The sequence below is a fragment of the Tupaia chinensis genome, unplaced genomic scaffold (genome assembly GCF_000334495.1).
Source record: "Tupaia chinensis unplaced genomic scaffold, TupChi_1.0 Scaffold000612_1, whole genome shotgun sequence".
Taxonomy (NCBI): domain Eukaryota; kingdom Metazoa; phylum Chordata; class Mammalia; order Scandentia; family Tupaiidae; genus Tupaia; species Tupaia belangeri.
The window spans coordinates 5,147,644-5,162,585 of NW_006160131.1; the positions used below are offsets into that span (position 1 = coordinate 5,147,644).

General features: G+C 46.2%; 1 protein-coding gene across 1 annotated transcript in view; it reads left to right on the forward strand.

Annotated features, from left to right (window-relative positions):
• The first annotated feature begins 2,379 nt into the window (after positions 1-2,379).
• The window catches only part of LOC102483151 (F-box/WD repeat-containing protein 11-like), a 70,207-nt gene continuing 57,644 nt past the window's right edge, over positions 2,380-14,942 (forward strand). Inside the window, exon 1 of the transcript XR_001371166.2 lies at positions 2,380-2,561. The gene's annotated coding sequence lies outside the window, so the exon portion shown is untranslated. The remainder of the gene's footprint in view (positions 2,562-14,942) is intronic.

Sequence of the window (14,942 nt, forward strand, 5' to 3'; positions counted from 1 at the left end):
GAGGGTAGAGTTGTGCAGATAAAAAAGTATGATGAAGTCAGGAAACCATCCTCTAGTGGAGACCCTCTGATCCAGAGGAGGGACAAAAAAGAGTGCTGTACTATTGAAAAAGTACTCATTTTAAATATTTTTAAAGAGTTGTACTGGCAACATTTAATCAGTTTCGAGGTCTACTAATAAAATATATTTTACTAAATATTTCTGAGAACTAATATTAAATATGTTCTCTGAAATGACCACTTAGACCCACAGAGAAAGGGTTAGGGGACAGGAAGAAGTCTGGCACCTGTTAATCTTTGTTTTCTAGGACAAGGCTTGCCACCGGTTAACAGTCAAATATTGATAGCGTTTCTGAGGGGAAGGGGAAAAATTAACTCACTGTTAACAGGAAGAGATTCAAGACCAGCACAAATGAGTCTGTTGGTGAAACTGTCGTGTGTGTGTGTGTTTCTGTAACTTGTTTTGGGTGGTAGATACACTCTATGTTACACATTGAACACATAGTGTATTACTTTGGCAGTAATCCGGCAACTCACTAGCTGCTTTGATCAAGAGTAGATTTCCAGTTTGTTCTTAGACTCAAGAGTAATGTCACTTAGTGGGAAAAACTTGAGTACTCACTTGTTTGGGATATTACTTATGTGAACTCCATTAAGTTGTGGGTATTTCCATCTGACTGTTAAATAAAGTTAATCATAGGCTGATATTTCAGTCACTTTGGTTGCTTTGCCTGCAAAATTAGAACATTTTTAGTCATTGCCTGTGGACTGTTAACAGATTTTAGGATTTAAAAAGTACTCGTGTTCAGTTGGACTCTTTGTCATAAATACAGTCTTCACCGTTAAACATGGAGGCCACTTGAGTCCCATTGCCATTTGTTTCTCTCAACATTAGCGTTGTGTACCTTCGATTACACAGCTCTCTGTTAAGTGGCAAGGTCTGGGGAGTTAGCCCTTTCAGGATGGCTCAACAGGTTCAGCTGGCTGAAATATTTACTCTTCTGATCCTTGTAGTTCTCTATTCTGATGTTAATTAACTTAGGACCTTTGAGAGTGAAGCTTGGTTTCTTCTATCCCAGAAATTGTGGCCTTTCTGACCATGGACTTGGGAGACAGCAATGGTCTGTGAAAATGGCATGGGTTCCACTGCCTAGTAGATAAGACTTTGGACAAGTTATTTCTTTTTTGGGGGAGATATTTTTTCTATGGGGACATACATTTGCTGGAGAGACAGAGGGAGACAGAGAGACAGAAAGCAAGAAATCACCCCTGGGGGGATGACTACACTGCGATGTCCATTCTGCCTTCTTGTCCATTCTCTTCGCGGGGTCTTGGGCACGCACACATGCACACGTGCCCAGCATGAGTTTTCAGCTGCTGGGTCTGGGACTTGAATCTGGGACTCGAACTGGGGTTGACTCCTTAGGAATCCAGCGATGTAACCATTACGCCGCCTGCTGGTCCCTGGACAAGTTATTTCTTTATGCTCATTTTCTTTGAGAGTTGCTCTGGGTAATTAATGTTAAGGGCCTGGCTCTCATTAGTCCTTCAGTAAAGGTAGGTATTTTAAGTACTGCAGGAACATTTTGGTTGGAGTGTGGCAATTGAGGAAGTAGCAAATTTACGTGCAAATTCATAGTCTGTTGTTAACTACCACCCTGCCGAATGCCCCGCTGTCTTTCCTAACTGTGTGTAGTTCTGTAGAAATTATAGCAATCTAATGGAGAAGTTGGTGTGGTAGAAGTATGGTGGGGAATAGGCTTAATATTTAAAGGTGTTACCTGGCAAATTGTTTGCAGTGTTATTATTTTCTCTAAGTTTCCCTGATTACTGGCTATTGTGGAGAATTGGCCTTTATTGAATCAGTTCACTCTTAACTAGTGTCATGTATTAAAACAAGTATATTTCAGCTGAGGGGTGAAATTACATAATGTCTTGATTTGATGTCTTATAGGTAGCAACCCAAAAGACTTCTTAGGTGCTTAAATAAATATCTTTATTGGGAGAGTGTTGAATCATCCCATGTCATTTTTGGCTGACAAACTATTTTTGTAATAGTGGAGGAGCTGACTTAGAAAATGGATGAGGAAGTTCACTGTAGCCAAATGGCCCAGGACAACTCATGTGGATGACAGGGCTCTCTTTTGGAAATTGCATGCCATTTGTCACGAGTAAATATGAACATCAGGGTTGTTTTGTTATTTCCCATGTCGCATTTTGTACACCCTCACAGGGGTGAGGAGTGCTGCAGGCCTTGTGAGGCAGAAAGCTGCCCTTCGGTGGTCACTCGTTCTGTGCCTCAGGTCCACCATTCCATTGACCCTTCCTTCTGTTTCTTGGTGGCCGTCTTTGCCACCGGTGCCATGGTGGGTGTATGGATTGCTTTCTGTCTTTCAACAGTTACCGAAGTGCATGTTTGGGATTTTGTTGAAGAAAGCTGGATACAGTAAACGGAAAGAATCTTGGAAGATGCTTGACTGCTGTCTTTTCTCAGACTAGTCTGAAAGGGAATACCCCCATTCCTTCTGGATTGGTGGATCTGAAGTACAAAATATTTTCCAGGTAAGCCATTATCCTGTATTGCTTTGTTTTGTGGAACTCAACTTGCTGAAAGAAACTTGTAAAAATCCTTTTATTTCTTTTTCCATTAATAGGGGAGAAAGAAACATTTGATATCTGTGCTTTAGTGTCACGCTGGGGTGTGGATCAGTGGTGTGTGTAGCAAAATTGCTGGTAAAAACTTTGTTTTGGAGTAAGAAGTGCAGTTAGGGCCAAATAGTTTTTAGTCATAGTCTAGCAGGGAATACAGTAAACAGTAAAAATTTTGTTTGGGGAATACCTTGTAAAATAGAGAAGACAGATGGTTATTTTGAGGCATTATCTTACAGGATTTATAGTTGTACCTGGTCAAAATCTGGTGGTCTCTTATGTTTAGAACTCTCGGAGTGTCTTGGTAACAACTGTCTACCGAGAGCACCTGCTATGTGCCGTGAGCTGTTGTAGGCACTGGTGTACATCTCCTGTGTCACGGCACCATGCGTCCGCTGCACTGTGCGGGGCCTAGTGTGGAGTGACAAGCAGAAGTGAGTGTGAGCTGCTCGGGGCCGCACAGCTAGAGCCAGGCCCTCACTTAGATCTGGACGTGTCCCTGGAGCTCTGGCTCATTCTCTTACTACATGTGCTGAAGTTTAGACGTGAACGTCTGCATTTTCCAGTTACCTGTCTAAGAGTAAGGTTTGATTTCCTTCCTTCCTTCCTTCCTTCCTTCCTTCCTTCTTTTTCATTACCAGAGGACACATGTGCTTTCTAGGGATGGAGAGACAGAGACAGAGAGAGGGGAAAAAGCACCCCCCCCTCCACACAAGGTCTGGTTACACCACCATCCCTTCTCCTTCATTTCTCCATTCTGTCAAAATTTCGGGCAGGCATACACGTGCACCCAGCATGTTTTTTCTTAGCCACTGGGGCCTGTACTCGAACCGTGGTCAGCTCTGTGGACCTGGCTCCATAACCACTAGGCCTCATGGCTGGTCCCCAGGCGTGACTTCGACAGTGGGTTTCCATTAGAAGAGCACATGCTGGGTCAGTGTGCGGCATGATAATGTAATCCTTTTATGTCCTACTGAAAAGTCAGCATCTTCCGTCAGTTTATCAAGTGAATCTAGTAGACGTGACTTTGGGAGTATAGGAGGGTGGTACTTTTCAACGCCAAAACATGCCTTATGCAGAGAGGTCCTTTGGTCTAGGGAGTGCAAACCTGTGTCTTCTCAGCTCTTTAATACTTACTGGTTATTTAAATAGCTCAGTAGCTCAGTATGTAGACTTCTTTGACCTGTGGTTTGTCAGTCACAAGTTAACATTGTTAAGCAACTCTCTCTTTTTTTTGGAGAGGTTTTAGCTATAGGGCGCATGTGCTCGCCAGAAAGACAGAGAGAGACAGAGAGATAGAAAGCGAGAAATCACCCCCCAGGAGGGATGGCCACGCCGCAATCCCATCTCCTCCATTCTCCTCTTGGGATCTTGGGCACACACGCACACGCGTCTGGCCTGAGTTTAAGCCACCGGGTCTGGGACTTGAAACACGGTCGACTACATGGGAATCCAGCGACGTAGCCATTATGCCAACTGCTGGTCCCAAGCAACTCTCTTGAAGTTATGACTTTTTTTCAGTATTTAAGATTCTCTTCAGATTACCTACTCCCTTTATACTGAAAAAAATTGTTTTAGGGGCAGGTGGCATGGTGGTTAAGGTGCTGGAACCTACATGGCCTACTCTGCAGTTCAAGTCCCTGACCTGATGGCTTGAAAAACGCTCCAGGCATGTGTGTAGGCGTGTGTGCGCACATGCCCAAAATCCTGAGAGGAGACTGGAGAAGGGATTGCGGTGTAGCCATCCTCCCTGAGAGGTTGATTTCTCACTTTCCCTCTCTCTGGTGAGCACACCCAGCCTATGGCAAAAATCTTAAATGAACAAATGAACTTTGTTTTAGGCCCAGCCACAGTGGTGCAAGGTGGCATCATTGCTTGGCAGGCTGGAATTGGTTCCTGGGCCACCTGGACATGTGGGTGTTTGCCACACCTGTGGTCCTGGCTCGTTAGGAGGCTGGGGCAGGAGGATTACAGCACAGCGTGACCCTGTCTAAAATACCCATCTCTGTCTCTCTCCCTTTGTGTCTCTCCCATAAAAACAAAACAAATTTTTAAAAATTGTAGACTGGGGGCCAGCGAATGGCGAAGTAGTTATGCCGTTGGACTCCCACATGGTCCACTTCAGGTCAAGTCCCAGACCTGGTGGCTCGAAACTCACGCCGGGCATGTGTGCATGCGTGCCCAAGATCCCGGGAGGGGGATGGAGGAGAAGTGGTTGAGGTGTGGCCATCTCCCCCTGGGGGTGATTTCTCACTTTTCCTCTCAGTGTTTCTGCCTCTCTTCCCAGTGAGCACATGTACCCTAAGGCAAAAACCTCTTAAAAACATTGTAGACTGACACTGATTTTGTGAGCCCTGTTTTAGTTTAATTCTTTTACATTTGCTGATATTTCTCCTATGCGAGCCTTTTTTACATTTGTCCTCTGAAAAGCTATCAGGGAGGTGGCAGTGGCGGCGGCAGCTGCGGCGGTGGTGGTACTGGTACTGGTAGAAATGGAGGCAGTTGACACTTGCTGGACGCTGTCAGTATCAGCATGAATTCAGACGCTTTGCACATGTAAACCCAGTTCCTCTCCGAGTAACCTGATGAGGTAGATACCTTCTACTTTACCATGAAGAAACCAGTAAAGTAGCTCACGACTGAGCTTGCTCCAGGTCACACATCTGATGAGAGACAGCGGTGAACCAGGAGGCTAGCTTCCGAGGAGTGTCTAACTTCTGTGCTGTCCCACCTCTAGCTTAGAGTATCATTCTGTGATAAATAGAGAGGTAGGAATCACGAAGACTAAAATGGTGTATTTTGATTTCAACAAATCATTGCCAAAGGGAAGGAGATAGTTGTTGGATTTTTTTATTCCTTACTTTTTGTAGAAAACAGTCTCGCTCTAGCTCTGCATTAGCCATCAGCCTACTTGTCCGGCTGCCTCCTGAGAGGACTCACAGTAGGTTAGTTGGAGGTTACCCTTAAGAACAGCGCTGCTGGACCTTTTTGTGTTTGGTGTATTTTCAAGTCTCAAGGGCTGGGATTCAAACTGCAGTCAGCCATGTGGAATCCCGCACCCCTAACCCCGGGTAACAGGGCTGGTCCTCCTATCGGGGTTTTGTACGTGCATGCACATGGATTTGAATCAGAGTCGGCTCTATGGGATCTGGCTCCCTATACACAGACTTCACTGCTAAGCTGTGGGGCTGTCTTAAGGGCATTCGTTTTAGACGGCAAATACATTCTTGGCTTACAGTCTATGAGACCTTTCCTGCTCCTTTAAGGCTCCTTCATTGCTGCTGTGATCTATTTTGTGTCTTGTGGTCCATTTTTCAACCCTAAGAAGGCTGTTAAATTTTCCGTGCTTCTCTGTGACTGCTTTCTCCTGAAGTACACGCGTTAGCTTATATTTAATTCAGTCAGATAATATTTGCAGAATAGAAACATACTAGTAAGAATATGTACCTGATGGCCCATTCTTTCACATTGTATCATGTTATTAAATGGAGCTCATTTGGGCCAACAGATGGCATGGAGGCTAAGTCGGCCTGGGCCAACAGATGGCATGGAGGCTAAGTCGGCCAGATTCAAGTCGGCCAGATTTCCTCCTGGCCAGCTGTATGGTTTGTGTCCTGGACCTGGTAGCTTGAAAACACACTGGGCATGTGTGCGTGCATGTCCAAAATCCCAAGAGGAGAATGGAGAAGGGATTGTGTTGTGGCCGTCCCCTTGGTGGGGTGATTTCTCACCATGCCACCCTCTAGCAAGTGTGCGTGCCCTATGGCACACAAACAGTGGAGCTTGTTTTTAGCTTAATATTTTATTAGAGACTTGCTTCTCTCCTTTTGTTCTTGAAGTAGAAAGTAATTAATATTTAATTAATACTAATTAATTAATATTTAAAACTATCGCTATTTTAGGAAGTTAGCTCTGGCAGCAGTGTGCCGGATGGATTGAAGAGACTGAGGCAGGGAGCCCGTTAGTCTAAATGAGCAGTGCCAAAGGTGGAGCAGAGACTTCCCGGTGGGAACATGGGGCTGGGTGGGTAGGGGAGAGGCCAGTGGAAGGTAGGACCCACAGAACATGGCCTGGTGTGGTCGTAGGAGACAGAAGGACTGGAGCTACAGTTTAGACCTTTAGCCTTGGTGCCTGGTCTAGGCAGACCAGTAGGAGGAACGGGCCAGGGAAGAAGTTTGGTTTGCATTATAATGGCTTGGAGTTCCCTGTGGGTGGGTCATGTAAAAGAAGTGTCTAGCAGAAGTGTTGGCGGCTCTCTGCAGAGGGCAGGTTAGAGAGAAATATTTGGGATTTTTTTTTTTTTAAAGAGAGGTTTTTGCTATAGGGTATGTAGATTCTCCAGTGAGATAGAAGGAAGGCAAGAGATCACTCCCTGGGGGGATGGCCACACCACAATCCCTTATCCTCATTCTCCTCTAGTGATGTTGGGAATGTACACACATGAGCCTGGCATGAGTTTCACAGCGGATCTGGTACTTGAACCACGGTTGGCCCTGTGGGAGTCCAGCACCTTAATCACTACGCCACTTGTTGGCTCCATATTAGCAGACTTATTAGTCAAGTTACAAGATTACCTGGAGTACAGACTGAAGAATCTGTGTATTGGGGAACCAGCAGTTAGCATAATGGCTATGTCGCTGGACTCCCACGTAGTCGACCACGGTTTGCGTCCGGGACCCAGTGGCTTAAAACTCACGCCAGGCGTGTGTGCGTGCGTGCCCAAGGTCCTGAGAGGAGAGTGGAGGAGAAGGGATTGCGGCGTGACCATCCCCCCTGGGGGGTGATTTCTCCCTTTCTGTCTCTATGTCTCTTTCTGTCTGTCTGGCGAGCGCACGTGCCCTATAGCAAAAACCTCTTAAAAAAAAACAACAAAAACAAAGAATCTGTGTATTGGTGTCCAGGAATGCTGACCTGAAGGACTGGACTACAGCTAGGGTTGAGCCTGAGGACATAGGATGCTGACCAAGAGGTGTCTTAGTACCTATTGTCAGTTGGCCCATTTGATTGTTGGTTTCCTTTTCCACTGTAATAAGTTATGTAATAAACAGGGGCACAGTTTTCAAAATGTATTTAAAAAAATTTGGTGTTGTCACTGCACGTCTTATGTACATTTACACAAATTCAACTGTGCATCTGGTGACAAAAAAAAAAAAAAAAAGAAAAACAGAAAAAAGAACCTAAACAGTGAAGGTTCTGGATCAAGTTTAGGAAGGGAAATGGAAATCTGCTCTTCTCTCAGCCTGTCTCAGTTCCTAAATGCTTCTCTCTAGCTGTGATGAGTGTGATTACGGTATTTTGAAGACACACATTTCTAACATTACAACATGAGGCCTAAATATAAGCCAGCTATTTTATCTACTAGTCATTTGAAGAAACAGTGAACCGTTCCAGTGTGGGAATAAAAATTAGTGTGTTGGGATTATTGAGGTGCCGTGCTGTCTCCCGTGTGACAGGCCCTTGGGCTATTTTAGAGGTAAGTTTGTGCTGTGAGTCACTTTCACCATATGTACTGCACGGTAGACCCCAGCTCCCAGGTGCCCTGCAACTTCAGTGTAATTATTGTACATTTTTTAAACAAAAGTGTATAGACATGAAGAATTCACTATAGCTGTAGTCAGCCAATACTTGCCATTTTTGATAATAGATTCTATGTATCTATGGTACAAAATTAATGAGCTAAAAAAGGAGAAAAAATAGGTCTCCCATTCTCTCTAATTTCCAGCCACCCAACTACACTCTCATGTAACCTTTCTATATGTGTGTGTAGGGTGTACACATTTTTCTGGACTTCTTTTTTTATTATTATTATTTTTTTGGTTTTTGCCATAGGGCACATGCACTTGCCAGAGAGAGACAGTGAGAAGGAAAGTGAAAAATCACCTCTTGGGGGATGGTCACGCCACAGTCCCTTCTCCATTTTCCTGGGATTTTGGGCATGCATGCACATGCACCTGACGTGATATTCAACTGCTGGATCTGGGACTTGAACTGTGGTTGTCCATGTAGGAGTCCAGCACCTTAACTACTACTTCATCTGCTCCCCCCCCCCCCCCCGGTGTAATTTTCAAGCTACTGGGTCCAGGGCTTGAACTGTGGTCAGCCATGTGGGAGTCCATAAACACCATGTTGCTTGCTGGTTCAGGACCTTGATTGACTGGATCATCTTTAATATCAATTCCCAAAGAGTTCTCTTTTTATGAGGAGTTCATTTAAAAGATCAGAGCTGATTCGTTGTCTACATGTCCCCTTATTTGTGTAAGCAGTCTGGATCAAGGCATATGTGGGTTATTTCCAGGGCCTTGCTATTACACATTGCACTGAAAAGAACAACTGCACCAGTTAGGTGGCGTGGTGGTGGAGGTGACTGGATCCCACATGACCAGCTGCGAGGTTCAAGTCTCAACTTGGCTACTCGGAAAACTCACCGTGCTCATGTGTTATGTGTGGCTAAAATCCCAAGAGGAGAATGGAGAAGGGATTGTGGCATGTCATCCCACCTTGAGGAGGTGCTCCCTCAACCCCCCCCTCCCCATCAAAGTGTATGTGCCCCATAGCAAATTAAAAAAAAAATGAAAAAAAAAATGAGTTCACGTTCTTAGTATTAGTTTTTTCTTTTGCCAGATGGTGTGTGTATGGGCCAGAGAGAGATGAAAAGAGGGAGAAGGAGGAAGCGCCACCCAGAGGGCTGTGATCCTGCTGCGGTGCTTTCTCCGTTTCTCCGCCCTGTTACGATTTTGGGTACACGTGCACACACGCCCAGCTTGTTTCTCAGGCTGCAGAGTCTGAGACTTGGACCGCAAGATTGTCCTGGTGGCATCCGGTTCTCTTAACCGCCGGGCATGGGTTGGCCTGAGTTCAAGAATCAAATGTAATACTAGAGGTATTTTCCCTAAATCTTTAGCCTTTTGATTTTCAGTCTCTTTTCTTTTTTCTTTTTCTAGTTTTTAAAGTTTTGCCATAGGGATTGTGTGCTTGACAGAGAAAGACAGCGAAAATGAGAAATCAGCCTCTGGGTGGAGCGGCCATGCCACAGCCACTTCTCTTCTGTCCCCTCCCTGGGACCTGGGGCTTGCACACACTTGTACCAGGCATGATTTTCAAGCTGCCAGGTCTAGGGCTGAGCCGAAGCCAGCCATGGGGGAGTCCAGGGCTGTGACCACTACACCACTTTCTGGCCCCTGATTTTCCAAATCTAAAAATCCTTATTGTTTTGATGGCCGTTAAATTGTCACGTAAATAGCAGGTGATTTTATTCGTTGGTTGTTGAGCACGTGTTAGTTTAGGGCAGTGTGGGGAGTGCAGGGCAGGGCCAGGTATGGACGTTGCTTCCAGACGCTTCCAGTCTTTCTCTAGACAGTGTAACGTGGCACGAACACTGTGGGCACGCGGGTGTCTCACGGTGTTGGAAAGGCAAGGCCACTTCATGGGCAGCGTTGTTAAAGTTATCCTTTGGGGCCTGAGCAGCAATCAGACATGGGTGTATGGGGACGGGGTGCCCCCACAGGAGAGGTTACCAGGTGGGACTGTGGCTGGCAGGCCGTGACACACCGTCTGTTGGGAGGGACGAGTGGTCCGCGGCTCGTCGGAGTATAGTTTGCGTGAAGGGAATTGGAAAGGTAGATCGTAATACAATCCTGGTCTTTATCCCCGAGGTCATTAATTATGCACCAGCAGCCTATGGATAGAGAGATTGCCATAGACATATTTTATTTGATCCTCACAGATTACAAAGCCAGGACCCTGCATATCAAGTGCGCCTTTCTGGTTTTACCTGGCAGTAGGGGCCCACGTAGCTGCCTGTCGGAGTCGGAGCTCGTCCTTTCCTGTTTACCCAGGTCCCTGTGAGGCATTTTCACTTTATTTCTGTGGGCATAAAAACTTTTTGTAATTTAAATTTTTTTAATTGCCAGAGGGTACGTGTACTTGCCAGACCAAGAGCCAGGTAGAGAGAGGGAGAAAGCATGGCCCAGTGGGCATGACCACCCCCTGCCTCGTTCCCCCATTTCCTGTTCTCTCAGGGTCACAGCCACTCTGCCATCCTGTCCCCCCATTTCTCCGTCCTCCCAGGGAGCACAGCCACTCTGCTATCCCGTCTCCTATTTCTCAGTCCTCCCAGGGGCACGGCCTCACCACTATCCCGCCCCCCATTTCTCTGCCCTCTCAGGGAGCATGGCCTCACCACTATCCCGCCCCCCATTTCTCCGTAATTCCAGTGGGCACTTCTCTCTCTCCTTCTTGCCAGGATGTTGGGAACAAATGCAGGTGTGCTTTTCAAGTCACCGGATCTGGAACTTGAACTGTGTGGTCAGTTACGTGGGGTCCATCTCCCTTAATTGCCAGGCCATGGGCTGGCCCAGAACTTTTTAGTTTTTGCCATAGGGTGCATGTGCTTGCTAGAGAGAGAGAGAGAGAGAGAGATGGTGGAGAGGGAGAGGGGAAGAAGGGGGAGCGAGGGGGAGAGGGGGAGAGCAAGAGAGAATATCACCCCTTCCATCCAGGGGATGGCCTTGCCACAATGCCTTTTCTAGGCTTCTCTTGGGATTTTGGACATGCACACACATGCACCTGATAGAATTCTCAAGCCTTCCAAATCTGGGACTCAAACCATGCACTCAGCCATGCAGGCTCTAGTGTTTACTCTGCATGTCACTTGTTTGCCCCCAAAACTTGTTTAAAAAAATACTGTTTGTCTTTATTCATGATAGAATGAAGCATGCACATGTGAGAGTGAGAGGGGTGGACAGTCAGGGAGACGACCACCATCTGCAGGGACTGGCCACACTATTGGAACCTTCCAACCCATTGCATCTGCGGCTCTTGAGTATGTGCCTGGCGTGTTTTGGGCTGGCTAGGCCGGGGTCTTGAACCTGGATGGCCATGTGGAACCCAGCTTCTCTTTTGCTGAGCATTACCACTGTGCCACAGAGCTGGCCCCATGACAGCCTTTGAGCTTGTGTTCCCAGCATAGGTCAGAGGAGGTGTGAGAATGCTGGATGGTAGGTGTGGTTAGGAGAGAGTAGACCTTGAAAGGTTGAGCCAAAGACAGCCTTTGGAAAGTCACTGTCAGTTTCAAGGATTAGAGCAGGAAAACCAGTTGGTAGACTGTAGGAATATTCCAGGGAAGAAATAACAAGATGGTACCAGATGGCATGAAAAGGGGAGGACTGTAGCTGTAGAATGGATAGATTGTATCCATTGATTTGAATGTGTTTGGGTATGTATAGACTGGAATGTAAATCACTCTATTAAAATAGGGAGTCCTGGGGATGGGCTCCCATTTAGTCAACTGTGGTTCAGGTCCGGGACCCGGTGCTTAAACTTATGCCTGGCGCGTGTGCAAGATTCAGAGAGGAGGAAAATGGAGAAGGGATTGCGGTGTGGCCATCCACCATGGGGGGTGATTTCTCGCATTCTGTCTCTCTGTCTCTCTCTGTCTTTCTGGTGAGTGCATGCGCCCTGTAGCAAAAACCTCTCAAAACAAAACAAAACAAAACAAAACAAACACAGCCTTTTTTGTTTCTAAAAAGCTTTGTGTTCCTAAGTTTGTTTCTAGAAGTTAGCCACTTGTTTTTATAATCTGCTGTTTAATTTTGGAAGACAGCAGTAATAGTTTAATACGTTGTTGTTACTATGCAAAATTTAGTTTTGCATTATATAAATAACATGCTTTGGCAAAAATGTAACTCTGACCTGGCTTTATTTCTGAAGATTGTGTATATAGTAAATATTTATGTTTCTGTTTCAAAAGTTTATTTCATATTCTTTTATATCATCTTCTTAGAAAATAATATGATATAAGTATTTGAGCTGAATATTCATTTAGAATATGAGTAATGCTACGTATTTATTTTAAAAGTTTGCTGCTTTGGGAACCAGCAGTTAGTGTAATAGCTATGTCGCTGGACTCCCATGTAGTTGACCGTGGTTCACCCGGACCCGGTGGCTTAACACTCACGCCGGGCGCGTGTGTGTGCATGCCCAAGATCCCGAGAGGAGAATGGAGAAGGGATTGCGGCGTGACCATCCCCCCTGGGGGGTGATTTCTCGCTTTCTGTCTCTCTGTCTCTCTCTGTCTGGTGAGTGCACGCGCCCTATAGCAAAAAAACCTCTCCAACAACAACAACAAAAAAAACAAGTTTGTTGCCTTTATTTAATTTCCCCATAATCTTTGCAAGAAGTTAATTTACAACATCCTGCAGCATGTACTTAACGTCGTATGGAGACTGTCCGAACTGTTAACAAGTGTTTGTTGGAAGTCTTCCATGTCTCATTTCATTGGGGCATGGCTTTATCTAGCCCCACTGCCGGTGTTGTGACTCTGGGTACTTAGCGTCACCTCCAGCCCAGACACTGAGGAGCTGGACAGGAGGAACGTGCACATGGGGGTTCCATCAACAGCGCAGCAGAGACAGGTGATGCTCTGTGAGGCAGTTCCACATGGGAAGGCTCCCGGTTCAAGTCTGGAGTCCTCCCTGAGTGCCACGGGCACACGTGTGGCCATGATACAGGGCTGGCTGAAAGCCGGGAGTAGACCGTGGCATCAGGACCCTGGGGATGCTGTCGCTGTCTTTCTCTCTTGCTCATGGAAGAAAAATAGAAAACTGCAGACGAATGAACTAGGTGAGACTGACTCACACTGAGAGAATCCAGACCTTGCTACTGTGTCAAAAGCTTCTAGCTTGGGGGGATGAACAAAGGCTGTTTAGAAGAACATTTGTACATAGAGTGTTTGATCATGTGTTATTTACACACAGTAAAGGCCATGTCTCAAGTATAGTCAGCGGATTTGAGTTCACGCACAGCGTATTATGTAAACTCATCCTAGGGCCAGGCGTAGGCCCTTCCAGAGCCTGGGTGACTTCCTGGTGTGTACATCTCAGTCCGTGAACTCTCCCAACGGTCTGTTTTGATCTCTCTATCTTTTTTTTTTTTTCCTTTTTAAAAAGAATTTGCCAAAAGGGTGTGTGCTCACCAGAGAGAGGTGAGAAAGGGAGAAAGCATCCCCAATGAGGCATGGTCACGCTGCAGTCCCTTCCCCATTTCTCCATCTTTTTTGGGATCTGGGGCATGCATGAACACATGGCATGTTTTTCAGGCTACCATGGCCGGGACTCAGAATGCCCTGTCAGTCTGGTGTCCTTAACCACTCGGCCATGGGCATGCCCTAGCCTGGCCTCTTTTACTAGAGGTTGGCTATGTCTTTGTTCAAATATTATACGTGGAATCAGACGGCATCTACTCAGCCCCCACGCACGAGGTGTCTGTAGAAGTTTCTGCTGTGCTGTGTAGCTGCACTTTGCCTTCCTCGGTCTGCGTCATCCCATCGCGCACAGTCCACGCTTGGGGTCTCCCCGGCTGCTGGAGTGCTCGGCCTCCAGAACACAGCTCTAGGCTGCTATCGATGGCTGCCTGGGTTGCTTCCAGGTTTTGGTTGCTATTGTGAATGACACTTCTAAGTTGAACATAGCACTTACTCAATAGAAATAACTATCGGGTCACAGGGAGAGCGTGTCGTTGGCTTTAATGGAGACTGCTAAATGTTTTCCAGCTGCCTTTGCTGGTTTACACTCTCCTCCCTGATGTCGAGGTTTCCAGTCATCACTTGGTATTGTCAGGAGTTTTTTTTTTTTAAGTTTTTGTAATAGGGCATGTGTACTCACTGGAGAGAGAGACAGAGACAGAGAAAGAGAGAGAGGGAAAGTGAGAAGTCACCCTCCTGAGGGGTGGCCACCCTACAGACCCTTCTCCTCCATCTTTCCTCTCATGATTTTGGGCATGCACACACATGTGCCTGGTGTGCTTTTCAAGCTACCGAGTCTGAGACTTGAATGACATAGTTGACCTTGTGGGAACTGGCCTTAACCACCATGCCACCAACGGGCCTGATGGTGTTTATATTGTGTGTGTGTTTAATTAGCTTTATTATAGTTTACATTCAATGAAATATGCTCATTTTTTCTGAATTATTTATTTTGCTTTATTGATTATTATTATTATTTTTCAGTTTCCTATAGGACACATACACTCACCAGAGAGAGACAGAGTGAGAGATAGAGAAAGTGAGAAAGCAAGCTGCCAAGTCCGGGACTTAACCACCATGCCACATGGTGGCCCTGAAATACACACACACACACACATACACACACACACACACACTTCTTGCTATAGGGCATGTGTGCTCACTGGAGAGTCAGAGACAGAAAGTGAGACATCACCCCCCTGGGGGGGGGGCACCACGCCGGGATCCCTTCTCCTGGGATTTTGGGCACACACACCACGGTGGCCAAGGGGAGA